Source organism: Amblyomma mixtum, chromosome 7 (assembly GCF_055824585.1).
Source record: "Amblyomma mixtum isolate Tamu chromosome 7, ASM5582458v1, whole genome shotgun sequence".
NCBI classification, from domain to species: Eukaryota; Metazoa; Arthropoda; class Arachnida; order Ixodida; family Ixodidae; genus Amblyomma; species Amblyomma mixtum.
The window spans coordinates 75,163,879-75,181,213 of NC_143018.1; positions in this window are offsets into that span (position 1 = coordinate 75,163,879).

The following is a 17,335-nucleotide window of genomic DNA, read 5'->3' on the forward strand; positions in this document are numbered from 1 at the left end:
GTCCCATCAACACAAAGAGATCATAAGGCACAATAGAGTTTTTGCCAACAGGCAGAAATATAATAGTGTATGGTGTAATTTCAATGTCCTTCTTAAGAGTTCGTTGTAGTATGTCCCAAAAGAACATGGCATCAGGCACAGGATGAAGCAATGATCAGTTGTCTCAGGCACGTTACACAGACGGCAATTCACATTCCAGGGTACAAACATCCCCTTGTCATTAAGGAATGTCTTGACAGGCAGCGTCGCTGAGTGTAGTTTGAAAAAGAACGTTTTAGCGGTTGCCTGAATGCACATCCGCCTTACACGCTTGAGAACACTGATGTCCAAAGACACCAGATAAGGCTGCCGATACAATGCTGTAGGGAACAAAGACTCAGTGAGAGCCTGGGTCATCTGTTTTCTCGAGAGGCTATAGAGGTAATCTAAAGAGAAGCGTACAGTGAGGAAATTGAAAGTGTCAGCAACCACCTGAAGGAATCCCCACAAAGTCCCCTCACGAGCCTGCATAGTCGGTGCGAATAAGTATGGCAAATGAAAACAAAGCCGCCTAATGAGCACAGCTACCAGAAACGGGTGGTTTGCAGATTTGAAAAAGAAAAAAACGGGAAACAAGTTGATGCACGAACAGGTGAACAAAGCCCACTCCACCACCCACTAAGGGAAGGAACAAGTTGTCAAGCCTCATGGACTCCCATTGAGAGCGCCACACGAATGTTGCAAATATCCTGTGTATTGCTTGCACCTTCCTCCTCACACAATGCAGGACTTGAAGGACATACGCGAGCCTTGCAAACAAAAATATGTTACAGACCTGTGCCCTCGCAAGCACTGAGAGTTCCCTACCCATCCAAGCCTCTGTTTGCCGCCGTAGAGTTACAATTTGTGAATCCCAGTAGGCTGTACTGTTGCGAACTTGGTGCAGCGTAACGCCTAGGTACTCAAGAGGGCAACAGTCCCAGCATATGCCTCCGAACCGGCTTGGCCTAGTTCCCCAATGACCCAACCAAAAGCCTTTGGATTTCTCTAAATTAAGAGCCGCGCCTGATACATCGCAGAACTGTTTATTCAAGTGTAAAGCCTCAAGTACACTCTTTTTGTCAGAAAAAAAGAGGGCGACATCATCAGCGTGGGCTAAAACCTTAACTTCACATTGAGCCAGAGAGAAACCGCGGATAGCTGCGCTGTTAATTATACTGAGATAGAGGGGTTCCAGATATAGGGCAAACAACAATGGAGACAGTGGACATCGTTGACGAACAGATGCTTCTAGTGGTATTGGTTTCGTTAGCTCCTGATTAACAATTAGCCTTGTATAGGAGTTCTTATAGCACAGCCTTATATGTCTTTGAGCAAGACGTCACCAATATTTGCATACTCCAAGACCGCGAAGCGTGTTCGCCAAATGCAGCCGGTACAGCCAGCGATGACAGCGCCGCCCACCGGCAGGTAGCAGCCACATTAAGGCTGGTTATAAATATTCATTCAGAACGACGGCTTGACATCGCCGCTATGGCGCAGTGGATTAGAGGCACGTGTCGCGTATGGAAGGTCGGCCGTTCGACTCCGCTCTCTGTATTGTAATTTTACTGTTTTTTTTAATTTCATTTTTTTTCATTTTTTCCCTTTTAGGTCGCAAATCGTGATGCTTAGTGGCATATAACGCCGTTTAAGAGGATTTATTATCCCTTTTAGGTAAGCCGTTGTGACAATCTTCAGTCACCGTGATCAATTCACCGTGGTTTCAAGCCTTGTGGCTGTACAGGCTGCAGTTGGCGAATACGCGACCGCGAACAAGAAATCATACCGAACTTTATCGAACGCCTTCGCCAAGTCAATCTGAATCACAGCTACTTGGCCGGTCTCATCTGATACTGTCTCTAATACTGAACGTGCAATGTGGATATGTGTTTGAATCCTGCGGCCTCTAATACCACAGACCTGATGCGAAATTATCAATCCATAATGACGAGCTGCAGACGACTGGAAAGAACCATGGCAAAATTTTGTAATCAACATTGCAGAGGGAAATTGGACGTTATCCCTCAACAGTTTTCAACCGATTAGTGTCTTTGCTTTTGGGAATTAATATTGTGTGCCCAGAATAGAAAGTGGGAGGCAGGACACCCACATCATAAGATGCTTGGAAAACTTCCACCAAAACAGGCACTAGGCAAGGCGAAAATGTTTTATAGAATTTGCTAGTAATACCATCTGGCCCAAGAGATTTCTGCCTCTGCAGGGCAGAAATGGCTGATTGAATTTCATCCAAAGTGATAGGTCCCTTGACTATAGCACATTTCGCATCGTCAAGTCGAGGGAGGTTTCCGAGTAAGGAACTGTAATCGAACCCCTGATTTGGATCTTCGCAACTGCCAAACAACTTCCGATAATAGTCGAAGAAAGCAGCAAGAATACCAGGCGCAGCGCTGTATGTGTAATCACCATACTGAATTTCCAATATTTCCTTCGCAAGAGCATTCTCTCTTTCATCACTCAGGGCCCGACGAGAAGGTTGCTCGTCAAGAAACCTTCGGGGCCTAGATCATATCAAGGCCCCCTTATATCTTTCTGTCGCAAATTGTTGAAGCTCTTCTTTTACGTTATTAATCTCTTCGAGATAGGCACCCGGGCTAACCCTCTCTAGCTCATGTAGCTCCGTTAGGGTGCGCCCAAGCTCCATGGTTTGGAACGAACAAATGCGCGTCTAGTGAATACAATGTCTTCGTTAACTCCCATCTAAGGCCTTAGGGCGAGGTTCAGGTGTCCACCGAGGTATGCGAGACAGGTACATTTCCTTTCCTCAAAATCCAATTTACCGACGAGCAAGGCGTAGAACCGAACGGGCGATGGCGTTCTATGGACTCCCTGACAGCGTTGCAAGACTTTGTCGTGTTTCACTCTTAGAGGCGAAGCTTAACATCTTAACAACACATCAGTGACACAAGCAGCAATACTGCGCTTGAGGCTTTCGCCTCACCACACTTTAGGTGAACAAAGTGCCCCCCAGAATTTTTGTTCCTCTTGCATGTCAACCTTAACAAAAGGAAAACAGCTCGCATTTAGGATGAGAAATTTTTTTCCGAAGAGAATTCACAAATACAATAGGCACTTAGCGATACCTATCTGCTCATCAAAAAACTGAGATCAAGCTTGATCTACAAGAAATTTCTGGAGGTCATAATCCCCACGTACAACAAAATACAACTCGTCAGCGTTCGTAGAAGACAGGAAAAATCTGAGCACATATAAGCAATGATTAGATCAAAAGTCGCTTTAAATGATTGTGAAGAATGGAAAGATTAAGAAGGAAAGAACTGAACATCGAAAGAACGGAGGAATCATCTAGCATGTTATCATTTATGTGTGCTATCAATATATCGAGAGTGGCTGCCAAAGAACGTGAGAATTAAAACTTAAGCTCTCGGTAAATGTCGCTCAGTTGCTGTCGCAAGTAAGAACCCAAACATAACTGATTTAAAACTGAAAACAAGCTCTCATGTTGTGTGAGATACGAGGGCGTTAGTTTTGTGAAAAATATACAGAAGCACGACACCCGTACAAAAGCTGTGGTGGTTTATACTTAGCTGTGTGAACAAGTTTGAACTTGTGATAATTTTAGTTCATTTTTAGCCATCTTCGCCTTAACTTGGGATAAGGCGAGTTGACATGTTAAGTTACGACTGGACCACCTCTAGCTTGAGGCTTTATTTCGTGCGCTTCCTTTGCGTGTGTGGCGGGAAAAAAAAGGGTGGTGGGTCGGGGACAGCAAATTTGCGCAGAAGCATTACCTTACGATATTCCAGGTGTTGGAGGGAACCCGGGGATACGAATATGCTTCAGATTTGCTTTTAACCCGTGTAAATATTACAGGCGCTCATGACCTGTTGTCTTGGCGCAGAAGCTATCTCAAACCCGGGCTCCGTGTGGTAGGGCGATGAACTTCGGGCTGAGAAAACACTGAAGGTTCGAAGTGTGGGAAAACGAAAACAATCGGGTATAATGGCACAATAACGAAACTTATTTATATACTGAATATAGAAGAGCAAATAAGCAAGAATTAAAAATTCACTGCATCGAGTGACTGGATGAGCCTTTTCGAAAGGGCCGAAAGCGTCCTTTCGCACTGAGCACCACACCTTACGAAACGTCTGCTATGGTACCGCCCCTCTATGAAGCGCTGGTCAATCCAACATGAGGCACGTTTCCCTAATATCCGCACTAATGAAAGTTGCACAGCATCGTAGCAGGCGGAGTCACTCGTTGCAGAGTCAACTCGTGGGAACGGGAGACGAGAAACTGCAAGTCCGCTGCTAATTCCTGTAGTGGAGGAACCGTGCTGCAAGCGGCTCCGTGTCACCGAAAACACATGAGGTCCTTGCGACGCCGCGGCCCTCAACTGCGGCGAGCTCTCTACGCTGGGGACAGATCCTGAGGGAAACGGGTAATTGATGGCTCCGTCCCTTTATTTCCTCCAAAAAAAAATTACCGACGATTACGTTACTTCCTAATGCGAAATTTGAGCGCAGCAAATAAGCTGTTTCCTCTTTTCGATAGATTGAGGCAAAGAAATCGAGCAACACATGTATGCGCTATCACAGAATTTTTTTTTTTAATTTTTCACACGTATTCGCAATTTCGGCTCGGGCGGTGCACATATGCAGATCCACCGCCACCGATCTGGCTCTCTGATTGCCAACGCACAGGGGTTGCATTGGAGGAGGAGCGAAGAAAGGAATTAAGTTCGAGCCGGCGCTTTGACAACCGGAGACTCGCAGGAAGAGGGGGGAGGGGGGCGGCGTGTACACCCAGCGGCAAACGATGGGGGCAGAAGCGCGCGCAGCAAGCGGACAACACGATAAAGGGAGGAGGGAAGAGATAGCAGCGACTGACTGATGCCGCTGACGCCGATAGCGCTGGGGGGGATGAAAGGGGGGCGGAGCTGGTTACGAGGCCGACGCCGACGACGACGCGAAACCCAGGAACGGACGCCAAAGAGCTGCGCTCTAAAACTGATACGGCCATCAATAATGGCCTGTTACAAATCTTTGCAGTCAGGTGGCTATCGGTCACAGTTAGGAAGTGAACTACAAGAGTTAGTTAAACAATTTACTGGTGAACACGATTCGAATAATTTTAGACATACGCCAACACTGATACTACTACACAGCAAAGAGCTAGCCTTTACACAAGAACACTGCTTTTAAAAATTAATAGCCGGCTTCCCTGAAACGCCTAGTATGACTCCGGCCGCGACATGGTTCACAAAGATGAGGAAGAGAGCGGTTAACGAGAAAATTCTCAGCTGGCTGCCGCAGACTCTGGGATGGTGACATGGGAATTGAATACTGTATTTTGATGCATAGGATGCCGTAGATCTCTAGATTCAATAAACATCTTTATCGAGCTGTGCGCGGCATAGCCTGCGTAAATAAATCCCAGATGATTTTTATTTAACAAATTTTGACAAGTAAGTCGGTGCCGTACGTGCAGGTAGATTGTAGAGCAAAACATATTATGGAATCAGTAAAAGTAAGTACACAGCTAGCTAACGTTAAGTAATCACCTTTTTTAGATTATAGCAGAAAAAGTCAGAATTCAAAATTGATTGATTTGGTTTAGTGGGATCTATTGTCCGAAAGCAACCGAGTGTATGAGGGACGCTGTAGCGCAAAGCACCGGATGATTTCGACCACGTGGGGTTTCTTAACGTGCGCTTACGTCGTATTTTGGCTCCATTTAATGGCGACCGCTTTGGCGAGGATTAAACTCATCCATCGCTCAGCCCTCCTCTCACCGTACGTACTAAATGACACAGTTTCTGAAGAAAAGGCTCTCAATCTCTGCCTTCTCGATTTAAAGCTCAGCGGTTGCATCGGTAGCTGGTGGACACTTCGGTGTGTGTTCCGGCCGCCGGCTTGCGTCGGTGGCCGGTGTGTGACCTTTCGACGTGCTGTTTTCTTAAGGTGTCCTTCGGCTGGCGGGCGCCTCATTATGGTGAGCCAGCCACCTACAAAGGCTCTGGCCTTTGATGTTGTCGTCCCTGATGGGGGCTAGTCCGGAGGATGTCGTCGATGCGACAGCCTCCGTAGTTGGATTGGAGGAAGTGTACTGCGTCCAGCACTTCGGTGGACGCAACTACCAAGTCACCGTGAAAAGTGAAGCCGCCATGGCTAAAATCGTTGAAGCTTCCTGCCTCACCATCGGCATGGAACGCGTCGCCATCGTTCCCCTGAGCCCGCAGGTGACCCAGGTGACTGTTCTTTTTCTGCCCGCACGTGTACCCAGTGACGCCCTTGCCAACGCTCTCTCCCCTTTTGGCAAGGTGCTGCACATTAGTCGCGGCGTCATGGGATCGCGTCCCACTGTCACCACCGGGACCCGCTACGTGCGGATTGAAATGAAACCAGAGTCACCCGTACCCAACTACATCAAGGTCGCGGGCCACCGCGTGACGGGCGACTACAAGGGCATGCAGCGCGTTTGCCGGCGTTGCGGGTCCACTGCGCACTTCAGGGCACAGTGCACGGCTCCTTTCTGCGCCCGCTGTGGGGTCTTTGGGCACCAAGGCCAGGGTTGCGTGCTGCCATGTCGTCGTTGTGGTGATCCGCACGCTACTGTGGCGTGCGCTATCAAGCCCTCGTACTCGGAGGCTGCGGCCCGCCCTGCGCCCCCGCAGGCCGCTCAGGGAGCGGTTGAAGCCATCAAGGAGACCGGCGGATCCAACACCGCCGCCGTTACGGGTGCTTCCACTGCGTCTCAGCGTCGCTGCGTGGAAGAGCCGGAGTCTGCTGTTGATGCGTCCAGTGCTGCACCAAGCGAGCAGACAGTAAAGGTTCCTGCTGCGTCAGCCTCAGTCTCTCCGAGCGTCCCTGATGACACAGGGGCCGAGCCTACTGTGTCCCTGGAAAAATCTGAGGCTGAGAACGTGCCACCCTCGGAGCCCGCGCTAGAGCCCGCAGCCAGCGTTGCGGTTTTGAGCAGGGACGCCGACATAGCTGAGGTCGACGGTGACGACAGCAGCTTGACGTCCTTGGCCTCTTCAGTCAACCTCGTCATTGACGAGACTGTCATCACGCCTGAGGAGGACCCGACGCCGCCATCGACGTCTTCGTCATCGCTTGTACGAGATCCAAGATCATCTCCAGACGCTGACCCTGTGCAGTCGCCGTCCTCTTCAACATCGAGGATCAGCGCTCTAGCACTTCTAGCGAAGAGTCGTCGGATATTGAGATGGTCGCTTTAAGTTCGAGCTTAAAGCGTCCACATGCGTCGACTACGGACTCGGACAATTCTGCCGGTCGGCCAAGGAGGCCTCGTGCCTCCTCTGGTCCGACCCTCCGCAAAAAGTGAGGTGGTTTAGCGCCGTTCGCGGCGCGCTTTGTATTGCCTAAGCATCACGACTGTTCAGGTTTCATTTTTCATTTCCAAAATGACTAACCTTCAAATTATTACTCTTAACGTGCAGGGGTTCCGCAGTGTTTTGAAGCAGGCAACGGTGGTCGCATTCGCTCGTTCCTCGGGTTGCGATATCGTCTGCCTGCAAGAAACCAATTTTTTTCGTCTCAGTGACGTGTTGAAATTCAAGCGTAGGTTTGGCGTCGATGCCTTCTTTTCGTACGCCAGCACGCGTTCTAGTGGCGTTGGCGTTCTTGTTTTGAACCGCTCACTGTTGCGCGATCATCATGTTACCTACGATGCGCTTGGACGCGTGTTGGCGTTCGACTGCACGTTTAACGCACTTCACCTGAGAATTCTTTGTATTTATGCGCCTGCGCATTCCAATTTGGTAAACGCATTCTTTAAAGATTTATATGTGTATTTTCTTGGAGGGCGTAATGTTGTGATGTTGCGCGATTTCAACTGCGTGCTCGATACGGTCGCCGATGTGCAAGGCCCTGGTAGGGGTAGGCCAGGCTGGAATGCGCGTGAGTTGCGCCGCTTAGTGAACCATTTCATGCTCACGGACGCGTATGAGCTCCTCTATGGCAACGTCTTTGTGTGGACTTGGCGTCGCGGGTTGTCGTCGAGTAGGCTAGACAGGGCGTACGTTCCGGCGAGCCTTTCGCGGTCAGTGTGTGTAGCTAATGTACTGACGCTGCCATCCTCGCCGGTGCACATATCAGACCACCGCCCTTTTCTTCTATCACTCACGGTTCCGGCGCCTGCAGTATCACCCCATAGACCATGGCGGTTGGATGTACGCATACTTCACGACGCCAGCACTAAAGAGGGGCTCACACGGGTCTTGCGTTTTTCGGTTGTTGGGGCGGTGCCTGCTGACTGGGACCGTCTGAAGGAGCAGTGGCGTCACCATTGCGCCGCATCTGGTCGAGCCCTTAGGGCTCGCGTGTCAGATGAGGTGCGTGTGGTGACGGCGAAGCTACGTATTGCTCAACGCACCCCGTCGCCTTCGTCGCTTATGTGCGCATGGAAAGAGGAGCTTTCGGAGCGCCTACAGCGTATTTTACGTGCCTCCTCTTTGACAGCGGCTGCATGGCGTTGTCGACGCAGTCCAACTGCTCATCCTGAGGTGCTTCGGTTGGCCCGCCAAGAGCTGTTGTACACTCAAGGTGCCCCTGCGTTTACATCTTCCGCCGGGGCTATGTCCCAACCAGGTGGCAGGAATTTCAGTCCGTTTTTTTAGCCATTTCAGGGGTATTGCTCAGTCGGACATTCCAGTTGATCGCAATGTCGTTTCCGCAGCCCCATTTTTAGCAGGCTTGCCGCAGGTTTCAACTGAACTCCATGACGGCCTTATGGCTGTGCCAACAACAGATGAAATCAAGGAGGCGTTGGACTCCATGAAACGAGGCTCAGCGCCTGGTCCAGACGGCCTTCCTGTGGAGTTCTATTTAGAATTTTGGGATATTGTGGGCCCTATTTTCTCGGAAGTATTAAAAATATGCTTTACTGAGCACGTATTTCCTGAATCATTCAAAAGAGGCCGCATTGTCCTTATTCCTAAAACGTCTCCTATGTCGACATGTCCGGCAGATTGGCGCCCTATCACCCTGCTAAATTCAGATTACAAAGTATTAGCAAAATTACTCGTTCGTCGTCTACGAGCTCTCCTCCCGTCACTTATTTCCTGCCACCAGGTTTGCTCCATCCCAGGCCGTGAAATACACAGTTTATCTTCTGTAACGCGAGACATTCTAGCGTATACTTTACGACGGCGCGCACAGGGTCTTCTTGTTTCCCTTGATCAGGAAAAGGCGTTCGACTTCTTAGAGCACGAGTACATTTACGGGATGCTGGATGCTTTCGGCTTCCCACCTTCTTTCGTGCTTCTCATTAAAGAGATGTACAGAGATATTTCAAGCACTCTGTTCCTCGATGGCCGGGAAAGTACCGCATTTGATGTTCGCCGCGGCGTCCGTCAAGGTTGTCCGCTCTCCCCCCTTTTGTTTGTCTTAGCATTAGAGCCTTTCCTCTTGGCAGTCAATCGCCACTCCTTTATTAGAGGGCTGGCTTTGCCAGGCAGCGAAGCGGTACGCGTCACTGCTTATGCAGACGACATCACTCTGTACTTAGCTGATGAACGCAGCCTGCTTGAAACTTTAAATGTTTTCCGTGAGTACGCCTCCTTGTCTGGGGCTGCTCTTAATTACTCAAAGAGTTGTTACTTTTTTGTGGGGTCTACCCAGACTCGTATTACATCTTCAATACCTTTGCAGTGGTGCGCGCAGATGCGCATTTTAGGTGTGACCTACGACTGTGCTGGAATATTGAATGGTGTGTGGTCTTCGGTCGTCGAAGACATTACAGCTCGTGTGCGAAGGGCGCAGACATTCGATTTGCCTCTGCTTGAGAGACGCTACCTGGTTCAGTACGTCATGCTCGGTGCCTTCTGGTACCTCTGCCACACTGTTAAACCACCCCTCCGTGTCATAAGGCGAGTGCAGACTACAGTTTTTTCGTTCTTTTGGTCAGGCGGAACCGAGCTTATGGCCCGTGCTGTTCTTGGACAACCACGGGAGAGAGGAGGGTTTGCCTTTCCAAATTTGTCCGTCACGTCCTCGCTGTTAGCGTTGAAGAGTATTTTGCGTATCCTGCTAGGAAACGCGTCTCCGGCGCGAATCCTGGCTCGGTACTTTTTGGGCCCTTCTTTACGCTTTTTGGATCCGGCGGCCCCTGTTAATCATGGACCCCAGTCAGAGCAACCTACAGCTTTCTACGCTTCATCAGTGGCCTTTTACAGGCATGTTAGAGCAGTAGCACCTGCTGTCAACATCGTTGCAGACCGTGTGGTGGACATTATGGGCACGCTATTGTTACCTGTTGTGCCGGCGTCTCGCCGCTCACCTATGCGCCGGGTTCAGTGGGCGCGTTTAGCGTCGACACCTCTCCCAGATCATCTACGTGACTTTGTCTGGAAACTTGGCTGGGCAGTGCTCCCTACTTGTGATCGGTTAGAACGGTGGGGTGTGTTACGCTCCAGTACCTGTCCGAATTGCCCGCTCCCGGAAACTAATCGCCACGCTACAGTCACCTGTGTTGTAGCGCGTGTCTTTTGGCGCGCGGTTCATGCAGGATTTCGTGAGCAGGGCATTTCGTGCTTCGTCTCCCGCGGCCGCTTCCCCAGCGGCCGTTTTGCTCGCCTGTTAATAGTTGCAGGTCTTTTTAGTTTATGGCGCAGTCGATGCGCCGCGGTCGCTAGTGGCTTTCGACGCCGCGCTGTGTGGCCAATTCTCGGCCGTCTCCGACGGGAGCTGATCAGTTTTTTGTCCGAGGAACTCTTTTTCTTGGGTGAGGAAGAGTTTCTCCGACAGTGGTCATGCCCATTTATTTCCGTAAATAACGGTCGTCTTGTCTTGGTTTTTAGGCCAAACTGGCGCTAAAGTATCCTTTTCAATGTTTCAATATCCAGTTATAGCCTTTTCGCTCTTCTGACAATCGGTATATATGCATTCCTATTTTACATCGCCCATTCCTGTTAGTTACTTAGAAATGTTTATGGTACCTCTTTAATTGGCTCGCCTTACATGTGTCATGTGTTCTTGTAAATGTGAATGTATCTAGTAACCTTGGTATGTGTACATATGTAAATAAAATTTTTTCTAAACAACTCGCGTCTTTCGGGCCAGCTGCCGAACAACATAACCACTGAGCCACCGAGGCGGCTTGCAGGAAACAAGAGTCAAGCCCACTTATAACGAACACAATAGTTGTGCTCATTGCGTTCGTTGTATCCGATGTTCGTAGTAAGTGTACTTTTAATTTTCAGCCATGAATACGAAGTCCGACCAAAGAAACTTTCGTTTCTTAGAAACGTCCAATATGCACGTCGCCTTCTTCGAAGTAGACGATATCGCGACGCTCTCGAAGCTCTGAAAAGCGTGCGTACGTAGGTTTCCGTCCGAGGCCAAGCACGAAGCTGCTTTAAGAACGTGCTTTAAATAATCGCGGATAAAGCGTTTATGGAAACCGGTGGCATCTCGGCATCCTCCTCAGCAGATTCTTGCCATTCGGGGAGCGCCATTTCGCGCCCAATGGCTTCGGCACTGTATGGCTTTGCAGCGTCGGCATCATGATTCGCATGTCTCTAAGTCATCCCAGGCGAAGTCATGTCCAGCCATCTATGCATCAAGAACGCGCTGTTACAATTCAACATGTGGCAAATCACGCGCAACTTCCACCGCGTCTTCTGTCGCTTTTTGGCCTATGAACTGGATTTTAGGGAACCAATTTCCTATGCACGCCGCTTCATTCATTTCCACGGCGGTGAACAGAAACGGAACATAACCACCTTCAGCATCGTCTGGTATGAGCACGCGCTGTATGCAGAGCCGATGATGAGACATACTTAGCCTGTGAACGACGCGCATGTACGGTGGCTGAATCCTGCACTTCTATTGCGAAAGCAATACAGCTCGCAGTTTGAGCCCTTCAGCGTCGTCCCGGCGGTGCAACCACGTTTGACCTTTAGCATGACCCCCGCTGTGACGTCGAGCCAGACGGAGAGAGACAGAGCCCCAACTCGTTTCGTCGCGGTCGTCCCAGCGTAACCACGATGCGGCGAGCAGCAGCTACGCGTCGCTGCCGCGAGGAGGCGCTCGCTATGATGACGCCACGCCAGACAGATATATCGGGCTCCGACCCGGCTCGTCGCAGTCGCCCGGGCCTAACCACGCTGTGCATTTCAGCCAGGCCATGTCATCCGACATGCACAAGGCAAGGTTGCAACGATTCGCTCAAGCTAGGAAACGACGGCGGGCTGAAGAAACTGATGAAGTTGCTTTCGCAATTTCCGGTCTTAACCAAGCTGAGCGTCGGCCAATTTTTTATTCCGTGGAAGAGGTTTACGCGGCCATAAGAAGCACCGCCAGAAATTCGGCAGCCGGAGCGGACAGAATCGACAACGCCCTAATCCGCAACCTAAGCGACGACCTCATACAAGAGCTCGTCAGCTTTCTTAACAAACATTGGGAGGCGGAGACGGTTCCCGAAGATTGGAAACACGCCGAAGTAATATTGATACCTAAACCTGGTAAAAAGCTACAAATTGAAAACCTCCGGCCCATATCACTCACGTCGTGCCTTGGCAAGCTTCACGAACGGGTTGCAACTTTAAGACTGCAAAATTACATGGACGATAACGACTGTGTACCACATACCATGTTCGGCTTCAGAGCGAAGCTCTCGACGCAGGACCTTCTCCTTCAAATACACGATGTCCTGCGAAACGTACCTCGGACGGGAGAAAATGTCATAATGGCCCTGGACATCAAGGGGGCATTCGATAACGTCAGCCATGAAGCGATCCTTACGGGCCTAGACAACCTGGATTGCGGACGCAGAATCCACGGCTTCGTCAAAGCCTTCCTTTCAGATAGAACTGCCACCATCGGCATAGGAGACCTTCGATCAGATAAAATTCGCACTCCAAACAAGGGAACACCCCAAGGGTCAGTTAATCCACCCCTACACTTCAAAATAGCTATGATAGGCCTAGCTCGAAAACTACAGAACATCGAAGGCATCAGCCATGCAATGTTTGCTGACGATATAACAGTCTGGACAAACACGGGCTGTCTCGGAGAGAAGGGAGAAAGGCTACAGCAAGCGGCCTCTTGTGTAGAGCAATACCTCGCATAGAGAGGACTCGCATGCTCGATCGAGAAATCGGAACTGCTGAGAGTCTGGAGAGGCAAGCAAAACCGGACCGTCCCAACCAACGAGGACATAAAACTCAACGTCTACCTAAAAGGGACGCCCATACCCGAAAAGACAATAAGAATTTTGGGCATATGGGTTCAGTCCAACCAGCGCAGTACTCACACTTTTACCCTACTGAAAGTAAAAACGCTACAAGTCGCACGCATGATCCCCCGCATCACCAACAGGCGACATGGCATGCGTGAAGAGGACACACTAAAACTAGTCAGAAGCCTAGTAGTTAGTCGAATCACGTACAGCCTACCCTACCAGTGCCTCAACAAAAATGAAATACAACAAAAGGATGCCCTGCTACGCAAAGCGTTTAAGACAGCGCTCCGACTACCACGCAAGACGTCTGCAGAAAAACTCATGGCCCTGGGATTACATAACACCTTTGAGGAGCTACGAGAGGCGCAGCTTGAGTCGCAAAAACTCAGGCTGTTGCAAACAACGACTGGAAGAGCGCTCCTGCAGAGGCTCGGATACCGCGAGCAGATGCGAGAGATGTCGAGGACGGCAACGATCCCCGACGAGCTTTGCAAGACCCTCAAGGTAGCTCCAGTACCAAAAAACATGGATCCCAACCTCCATCGAGGCAGAAGAGAAGCGAGGGCCGAATTCATTGAGAAAACATACGCTGCTCAAGCCACGACCGTGTATACAGACGCGTCTTCGAGAGGAGGAGATACCAAAATCGCTGTAGCGGCGGTGGTCGATTCGTCTTTACGCGAAATGACCAGCGCGTCTCTCCGAGGCTGCACAGCTGCAGAGTCCGAGGGAGTAGCCGTTGCTCTAGCGGTGGCGGAGGGCTATAGAACCGGGCGGCCACTAACAATACTCACGGTACCTCAAACAGCCTGCCGAAATTACATGAATGCCAGGATAGGTCATCACGCGCTCCGTATACTCCTCGCAGCTAGCGAGAGAATTAAAAACCAGGAAGAACAAAACCACAAGATCCCACACAAAATTGTGTGGGTACCGGGGCACACAGGGGTGGCAGGGAACCAAGAGGCCGACAGGATAGCTCGAGGATACATTACTTTCCGAGCATCCGACGAGACCGCCGAACTCACTCCAGCACCCAGGGAACACTCGGCCATACTACAAAACTATAGAGGCAGAAGAATGCGACATCCCCCACCGCACACATCTCTCAGTAGAGAGGAAGCTGTCACTTGGAGACAATTACAAACAGGCTCTTTCCCAAACCTACATACGAGGGGGTACCCAAAAGAAACCGGACTAAATTTTTTGGTCGGCAAAGCTTCTGCGGTACCGCGTTTTGCCACTAGGAGCGCATAGAACGAACATTCCAGAGTCAGTAAACCGAGTGCCGTCGCTGAAGGAGGTCACACTAGTTTAGGCAGAGTTTTAGAGTGACGACTGTTTTGTGTGAATGTCGTTTTCGCAATGACTGATTTTCGTGAACAGCGTGCGCCGGTGAAATTCTGATTTTTGCTCGGAAAAAAAGTTGAATGGAAACTCTTGAAATATTAAGAAAGACGTACAAGGACGATGCTATGGGGACAACTCTAGTGTTCCTGAATCGAAACCTGAATCAAAGCAACAGTCATGCCAATGGAAAACTTCAAATTCACCTCGCCTCAAGAAAGCTCGTCAGGTGAAACCAAACCTCAAAACAATGCTGATTTGTTTTTTCGACGTGAGAGGAGGCGTCCATTGACAATTTCTTCCGCAGGGTCAGACAGTTAGCCAGGCTTTCTACTTGGATGTTTTGAAAAGATTGAGCAACAGTGTGCGGTGGAAGCGGCCAGATTTGTGGCGGTGGGGTGACTGTTTTTTCCATCATGGCAATGCCCCTGCTCACACAGCCCTGTCTCTACGAAAATTTTGGACCAAAAATGGCATGACCCCTATTCCTCAACCCTCATACTCTCCCGACCTTGACCCGTGCTACTTTCTTTGCTTCCTAGAATGAAAAAATAGGTGAATGGAAAGCGTTTCGCTGATGTTGCTGAGGTGAAGAAAAAAACGACGGAGGCACTGTCAAGCATCACAAAACATGAATTTAAACAATGTTTTAAAAAATGGAATGAAAGATTCGACAAGCGTATCATTGCAAGTGGGGAATACTTCGAAGGAGATTGAAGGTCTGTGCTTAAGATGTAAACAAATAAGTTCAAACAAGAATAAGTCCGGTTTCTTTTGGGTACCCCCTCGTATACTAAACAAAATGCACCCTACGATATACACGGACAAATGTCCCTAGTGCGACGAAAAACCTACTCTATACCACATCACATGGGCCTGCCAAAACATACACGTGGTCCCCAAAATACAAAACCCGAGTGCGGAGCAGTGGGAGACTGCTGTCGAGCGACCGCTGTGAAGAACAACAAGGTCTGGTACAGCGAGCTCAACGGGCGGCAGTGGCAAGCGGAGCCCTGGACTGAGGGCAACCGACCACTGATTAGAGGCGGACGACATCGACAGAGAAGGCTCCGGGGGGTAGAACCAAGACGTCTCTGACGATGCCCCCAAACCACAGGAAAAACTATTAGTGTAAATAAAGTTTTCCCTTCCCTTCCTTCCCTTGCCTTTTGAACGCGACGCTTTTTGGCAACCCGTGGTGCGTACCAAATTTGTGAAGAACGAACAGAAGCTCCTATATTTTTCGCCACGTCACGGATGATTTCATAAGCCACTCGAGAAGATAATCTGCGTCGCCCTTATGAAACGCCTTTCTTGTTGCACACTCGACAAATAACAACATAAAATCAGGCATTATGCAGCACTTCCAATTCGGCTCGAAGCGTACGATAGCGCACGCCCAAGAATATCAGTTGGCTGGACTTGCCAATGAAAATGGAGAGCCACCAGTCACAGCCCATATTGCTCGCTAACGCGAAAGTTTGCGGCCTCTACCACCAGCGCAGGTGTCGCCTTTTAAGGCATTTTTTTTTACTGCTCGATTTGGTAAAATTGTCGGTTCGTTGTCAATTTGTCGCTTTCCCTACTGCATTATTTGGTAACGCAATCGTTCAGAGGGCGGGAGTCATTAGTGGTCGGAGCCAATTTCAAACTCCATGCTTAGCAAATAAGCGGGTTATTCGACTGCGCGGCCGAATTCGCTGCTCCTCTCCGTTCGTTACGGTGTCCTCAGTTACGGTGTCATGGTTGTTCGTTGTATTGAAAATGTAGTCCCCATTGCCCTAATGCTTATTATAACTATAGCGCTACTACCCTCGTTCGAAATCAGCAAACGTTCGTTATGATGCGGTCGCTCGTGCAGGCTCGACTGTGTCTACCGGCGTAAAATTTTCTCAATCGATACGTACGGCACGCACAAGGTAGGAGTGGAGGTACAAAGACGTCTGCATGGGGCGAATGTTCAGTCTTTCGCGTTAGCTGGCGCAGAACGTAGTTTTGCCATATTTTGCCACAGATCCTCAAGTGCTAGTATATTGTGACCGCCACTGTAGTGAACAGCTTTGCAACGGCGATAGCAACAAGCATGTTTAGCGGTCCTCGAAGAAAACAACGATCGCTGCTCTTAGCCGCAATAAATTTAAAGCTGAGAAAGAACTGTTTAGGTAACGTAGTACCAGCAGTGCTTAAATGCGATAATTCGAGATAAATACGGTCGCGCTTCGCGACACAAAGTTATGAGATTCGTACCGAGGTTATGAACTAAAAAACATTACAAAACTTCACGGCAACATGATCGATATGCTAATAATGGCACAGCTTCTTTCTTCTGTTCATTCGCGCTTTAGAATTCGACCTGCCGCAGCTGAAGATATACGCTGACTTTGCACTACCCGAAATGGCTCGCTGAGGGACAGCTGATGACCCAGTTCTTTAAGTGAAAGAATGCATATTTCAGGAACTTTCTACTTCTATTCCCACACCGGATTTCTCGAGAATATTCTTTGCAGAAAACGTGATATTTGATGAAGACTGCCTTGATATAGACCACGCGTGCTGCTAGTATGGAGCACGTAGGAATGCATGCGGCTTTCCATGACACCCGCACAAAAAACTTCAACCGAGCCATGTGCAAGAAAACAAATGTACTCACGTGGGGTCTCCCCAGAGTTGTGTCGTCGACGTCCCAGTCCTACTAGGGCGTGCAAGGTAAAGTGGGCGTTCTACAGCGAGGTAGAACAGCTTGAGTTGGCTGCCAGTGAAGTGTCTAGAAAAATTG